We start from the raw sequence: 6,989 nt of genomic DNA, 5'->3' as shown, positions 1-6,989 counted from the left end.
CGGCAGAATCTAAATCAGGCTTAGTTAAGTCTCGTGTTCCTACTGGGCATTTCTGTGAAGAAATGCAAAAAGTTCAATATCATACCATGCACTACTCGTCGTGAACAAACATGTTTTAGCGGGTTAACGTCAAGGTAAATGTTTTAGAAGCCATATAATGCCAGCGTTTGTGACATGCTTGTTGAACCACGGCACGTATGGTATCCTAACTATATTCTTATGTGCTATGTCATAGCGGATATGATTTTATTATTCACGTGAGCTACCCCAGCAAAGTGTAGATCACGCATGAAAAACCCGCATTGGGCTGGTCTGAGCTCCTTCGGCTGGCATTGTAGCGCTGCCGTTGAGAAATATATTGTCGTATAGGAAATACGCTCTTTGAATAAATTTTCGCGAACGACGACGTCGTAAAAATATATTTCAGAGGACCGTCATCAGTATACAAGAATAGGCAACGAGAGCGAACAAACGCAAACGCATGAGAAGGCGCCTGTATGCCGCCCGAAATGCAGCAGACGACAGGCGCGAGTCCGTGCCGTGACGTCACGCGAACGGCGCTCGCAGCGCCCCTGTAGTTCGTTCTCGGGGCTAATACAGAAGTGGCGGGACCCTGTGTGGTCGAGACGCCGAAAAAGGCATCCTGGCGTCCGCGACTTTCGAATGCGTCGGTGTGGACCTTTAAAAGAAAGGAAAAGAAAAAAACAGAAGGAAGGAAAAAAAAAAGACGGAAGTACTAAGACAAGGGGTCCTTTACAGCGGAGAAAAAAAAATTAAAATAGTGAGTGGGCACGTGTACATGGCAAAAGCGTTCGTATGGTTGATGTACGCGTAAACGTGTGGAACAGAATAATAAATTGATCGGTCAGACCTGCTACACGGCAGAGGGTGCTACGAATCTCTGGGTACGGACAGGCCACCAATGAAAACTGAACCTGGCAACTTTGAACACGCGCACCCTATCGAGTGAGGCCAGCTTAGCAGGGCTATTTGAAGAATTATCAGGTATTGCATGTGATATTATTCGACTTAGTGAAGTGAGAAGAACTGGTGAGGCTCATACAGTGCTGACTAACGGCGACGTCCTCTGCTACAGAGTTCTTCCAGATAAGTGAGAATTCGGGGTAGGATTTCTAGTCCATAAGGACACAGCGGGCAACATGCATGAATTCTACACCAGTAATGAGAGGGTAGCAGTCGTCGTAATAAAGCTGAATAGGAGGTATAGAATGAAGGTTGTACAAGCCTACGCCCCAACCTCCAGTCACGATGATGAAGAAATAGAACAGTTTTATGAAGATGTTGGATTAGCATTCAGAAAGGTGCAATATCAGTATACTGTAGTCGTGGGCGACTTCAATGCCAAAGTGGGGAACAAGCAGGCTAGCGAGCAAGCGATTGGCAACTACGGCATCGACTTTAGGAACACTAGAGGAGAGATATTGGTAGAATTCGCGGAAAGGTATTGGTTCCGAATAATGAATACCTTCTTCAGGAAGCGCAGCAACAGGAAGTGGACTTGAAAAGCCCAAATGAAAAATACAAGGAATGAAATAGATTTCATACTCTCTGCCGATCCAAGCATACTGCAGGATGTAGAAGTGTTAGGTAGGGTTAAGTGCAGTGACCACAGGTTAGTGAGGTCTAGAATTTCTCTCAATCCGAATAGAGAAAGAATAAAGTTAGTCATGAAGAAACAGGCCAACATAAACGCCGTAAGGGTAAAAGAAGACCAATTCAGGCTGGTGCTCGCAAACCAAAATGCAGCTTTAGAACAGGAAGATAAAGACAACATAGAGGTAATGATTGAAACCGTAACTAGGTTGATCTCTGATGCAGCAATTGCAGTGGGAGGTAAGGCACCAAGGCAACCAGTAGCTAAACTCTCCCAAGGAACAAAGGACCTAATAAGGAAACGGAAAAACAAACTCGAGAGGTCAGATATAATTCGCTGAACTGTCAAAACTGATCAACAAGAAGAAAGTAAGGGATATCCAAAATTATAACGTGGAAAAGATTGAGGAAGCAGTAAAATATGGACGCAGCATGAAATCAGTGAGAAGAAAACTAGGCATAGGACACGGCAAAATTCACGCACTGAAAGATAAGCAGGGTAATATCATCAGCAATTTCGTTGACATAGGGCAGCGGAAGAATTCTATACTGAACTGTGCAGTTCCCAAAGCAGCCAAGCTACTTTCATTCGAAGTAGTGATGTACAGGATACAGAGGCCCCTTCAATAACTAGCGATGAAGTTAGAAGTGCCTTGAAAGGCATGACCACGGGAAAAGCTGCTGGGGAAGATGGAATAACAGTCGATTTAATCAACGATGAAAGAGATATCATACTTGTAAAGCTTGCGGCCCTTTATACGCAATGCCTCACGACTTCAAGTGTACCAGAAAGCTGGAAGAACGCCAACATTATACTCATCCATAAGAAGGGAGACGTTAAATAATTGAATAATTATAGACCCGTTAGCTTGCTCTCAGTATTGTATAAAATATTCAACAAGGTAATTTCAAATAGAAGCAGGGCAACACTTCACTTCAGCCAATCAAGAGAACAGGCTGGCTACAGGAAGGGTTATTCTACGATGGATCATATCCATGCAATCAATCAGGTAATAGAGAAATCTGCGGAGTACAATCAACCTCTCTATATTGCTTTCATAGATTATGAAAGAACATTTGATTCAGTATAGATACCAGCAGTCATAGAGGCATTACGTAACTAAGGAGTACAGGATGCATACGTGAATATATTGGCAAACATCTACAAGGATTGCACAGTAACCTTGGTTCTCCCCAAGAAAAGTAGAAAAATACCTATCAAGAAAGGGGTCAGGCAAGGAGACACAATCTCTCCAATGCTATTCACTGCATGCTTAGAAGTATTCAAGCTCTTAGACTGGGAAGGCTTAGGAGTGAGATAAACGGCGAATATCTCAGCAACCTTCGATTTGCAGATGACATTCTCCTATTCATCAACAATGGGGATTAATTACAGCAAATGATTGAGGACTTTAAGCGAGAAAGTGTAAGGGTTGGGTTGAAGATGAATATGCAGAAGACAAAGATAATGTTAAATAGCCTGGCAAGGGAACAAGAATTCAGGATGGCTGGTGAGCCTCTAGAGTCTGTAAAGGGGTATGTTTATTTACGTCAATTACTCACAGGGGACCCTGAAAGAAATTAACAGACGAATAAAATAGGTTACCCGTAAAATAGCGAAGGATTGTGGGATGCGCCGTAAGCTAACTGCTTCCGGTTCGAGTCGGCGCAGCCGCCGCCACCGCTTCGCCGTTGAATTCCATTGATGCGCTTGCAGTCCGTTCTTTCTGGGGTTTTACGTGCCAAAACCACTTCTGATTATGAGGCACGCCGTAGTGGAGGGCTCCGGATTTTAATTTTTTAACATGCACTACAATGCATGCACACGGGCGTTTCCGCATTTCGCCTCCATCAAAATGCGGCCCCCGCGGCCGGGATTCGATCCCGCGAGCTCGTGCTCAGCAGCGTAACGCATTAGCTGACTGAGCCACTTGCGCTTGCAGTCCGGCTTTGTCCCACTCGAAGATTACCCGGTTGCAGGTGCCTAGCAAAACCATCGTCGGTTGTTCAGCTGTTGGCTGGTCAAATTCAAGCGTTAAAGGTGAACGCATGTAACTACTGCATTGCAGCAGCCCTTGCTGAGTCAGCTGTGCACAAGCATCAAAGGAATGGCTGCCACTTCCAAAACTGTAACAAGGTAGAGACCATCCGAGAACAAAAAGAAAATGAACGTACAGTGCCACTTACCAGGCGGCGATTAGCTGTGTAAAGGCCGACACGTAATGATTCCCCAAGATATTTCTTTCTCTAACATTGACTCAGGTAACCAGAACTATGTCAGTACTCGCATGCACATATAGAGGTATTATGAAACGAGGTTTTACGGCGCGAATTTAAGCGGGAGACAGCGAGATACATAGTACACGTAACCAACTAGCCCTCCTTAGCTCCTTCAGCACAGATAGAGATAATGCGCAGCCGTAATATGACGGCGATGCGGCCATTGTAGAGAAAAATAAGCGAGAACGTCTAACTACGTACAACTTCAAATGAACCTATAGAGTTTCGACCGAGAAATGCAGTTTACAGCGCGCAAAGTTATCATTTTCAGCGCTAGCTGCGCCGTTATAGACCTTTTCACTGATTACAAACATAAGCCCTGCACGGCTTTGGGTTTTGCCCACTGACGTAGCTGCTAAATGTAACTAGCAAAGAAGCAACCATACGATAAAACATACCAGACTGATAAGGCACGTGACCGGAAATTTCTTAGGGGCGGCACGCTCGCTGCTGTTATCGCGAGCATGGAACCGTCTATAGCGAGAATATCGGTTTCTAGCTACGATCACAGAACAGCATGCACCGCGCTGTAGCCATCGCCTCGGCACCTGATTTTCTAAGTAATGCTTCTATACGCTTGATAAATAATCGGATAACGATAACTTTTTCACCTGTCTGACTCACCCGCAGGCAGAGCAGTCAGTGACGGTGCGTCCAAGCAACGGCAAATGTCGTAGAGCTAAACCTGCAGAAACAAAAAAGGTCACCGAAACGAAAACCAGAGTTCCTTTATAATATAAAGCGTATCCTTGCCTTTCTTGGCGCGTCATCGTCGCGCCCAGAGTGAACTGAAACCTAGAAATCAGCTAGATGAATGGTACGACATTGCTGGTCGACAAAGCGGACGGAATGCTTCGCACGACTGAGAGTTGAAACCGCGTAGAAAAAATGTCACAGTTTCGCCCTAAGGGCGAAGCAATGGATGCGATAGCAACACAGCAATGACATACGAATTAAGGTGAGCGGCTTTGGTAGCAATATGAATTGTAGTAAACATGAGCTGATTAAGTAAGCAGGTGTGCTGCGGCGTAAGTAGACCGACATGAAGAGAGACTCGATGACCACGAGAATGCGCGTGTGAAACGGTGGTGTTGATGAGAAGCGCTTCCCGTGGGCAGCGCGTGCGAAGGGACACGCCTGTAGCGCTGCACTGCCGATCCGGCAAGCATTGCATGTGTAGCGTGCGTTGGAAAATGTGGCCCGAATAATACTAACTGTGGTGTGAGCGCGCACAAACAAGCATGAATAGATCACACTGAATGACTGCAGAGAACGACTGTCAAAACGCTGGCAGCAAGCGCATATGCGCCGCAGCGGGCGAAGGTACGTGCGGTCTATCGCTTCAACGGAAACTGAGCGGCGAATGCACGGCGCATAAAGGTCAGAGCCGTGTGGAGATAAGAGCCGGTGCGGACGAGCGACGAGCGCGGTTGTTGGCAGAGTATAAGTGCGCCCCCCCCCCCCCCCGCCGCCCCCGCACTGCCTCCGGTGCTGGCTTCCAGCTTCCTTGCTTGCGCGTGGGTGATTGAGTGCGTTCGCTCTCCGTGATAGCGCGCGTCCCCGCACGCTTCCGCTCGGGCATACGGCGCGCGGCGAAGATTTTATCTATAGGGAACCTCACGGCGACGGCGACGGCGACTGCGACGACGACGGCGACGGTGACGGCAGAAATCCGGTAGAAGTGTCCATATAATTGCTATCGCAATAAAACACGTGCGCCGGGCATGCATGCCGCCGATGCCGCCGCGTCGTCCGTCGAACCGGAAGCTGGTAGCAGACGGCGCGCCCCACAATTCCCTGCGATTGCTCGTTTTACGGGTCACCTATTGGGTAGGAATGCATACGGCTGGCATCGCCAAATCCTGACTGGGAGCTTACCACTGTCTTTGAAAAGAAAAGTGTACAATCATTGCACCTTCCGGTGCTAATATATAGGGCAGAAACTTGGAGGTTAACAATGAAGCTCGAGAACAAGTGAAGAACCGCTCAAAGAGCGATAGAACGAAAAATGTTGGGCCTAAAGTTGAGAGACAGGAAGAGAGCAGTGTGGATCAGATAGCAAACGGGCATAGCCGATATTCTAATTGACATTGAGAGAAAAAAAATGACACTGGGCAGGGCATTGAATGCGTAAGATGGATAACCGGTGGTCTATTAGGGTTACAGAATGGATACCAAGAGAATAGAAGTGCAGCCGAGGACGGCAGAAAACTAGGTGGCACGATGAAGTTATGAAATTTGCACGCGCAAGTTGGAATCAGTTGGCGCAAGGCAGATGTAATTTGAGATCACATGGACAGGATTTCTCCTGCAGTGGACATAAATATAGGCTGATGATGGCGATGATGGAGTTGAAAAAGAAGACAAACATCCCTACTATCAGTGACCAATGACCGTTAACGGGACACATCCTGGATTCCCATCGGCATCCATTGTAATTGGCCAGAGCGCTTTCTCTGCGTTAGAAAGCGGCATTGCCTCCATGTTAAATATGGGCACAAGAGCTAATACGTTTTTGCAGTGGTGCGTTCCACTTAGTTCTTAGACCTTAGCGCACAGTATAATGCAACAAAAACTTTGGCCGATATCTGCGACATGTTGTCCTTATTTTACACGGAAGTTGAGCTCTTTTTTGAAGGACTCCCGGGAACATGGTCATCAAAGCTGCTGTGCGTTCCACTTGGTGTTTTTGAAAAGCACCCCACACGTGCGAGTCGAGCGTGTGCTTAGCTTGCTGCAGTGTTGCCAGGTTTGGATGTATATATAGCCAAGGCTACAGGAAAAAAAAAATTGGCGTCAACTTGCGCTAGTTGGCTATGTGGCTATATTTGGGCTACTGAAAATTTGCTGGCTGGCTTTGTTTGCGCTATAAGTGGCGCCCTGATCCACGCTCCAGAGTAGAAGCAAATAGAGTAGAAACAAATCTCGAAGACTATCTTTTAGCTAGCTGAGCCGGCAGCACGGCTGTGCATGTGGCCATGCGCGAAATCCCCCCCTCCCCCTTTCTTCGTGTCGTTGTCTGAGCCGGTGGCTTTGATATTTGATGCACTTAAAGTTACACCGTGCTAACGTTTGCGCCAGTAACCGTCTCATCT

This window comes from Dermacentor silvarum, chromosome 3 (assembly GCF_013339745.2).
Source record: "Dermacentor silvarum isolate Dsil-2018 chromosome 3, BIME_Dsil_1.4, whole genome shotgun sequence".
NCBI classification, from domain to species: domain Eukaryota; kingdom Metazoa; phylum Arthropoda; class Arachnida; order Ixodida; family Ixodidae; genus Dermacentor; species Dermacentor silvarum.
Note: the sequence above shows the minus strand (reverse complement) of the source record.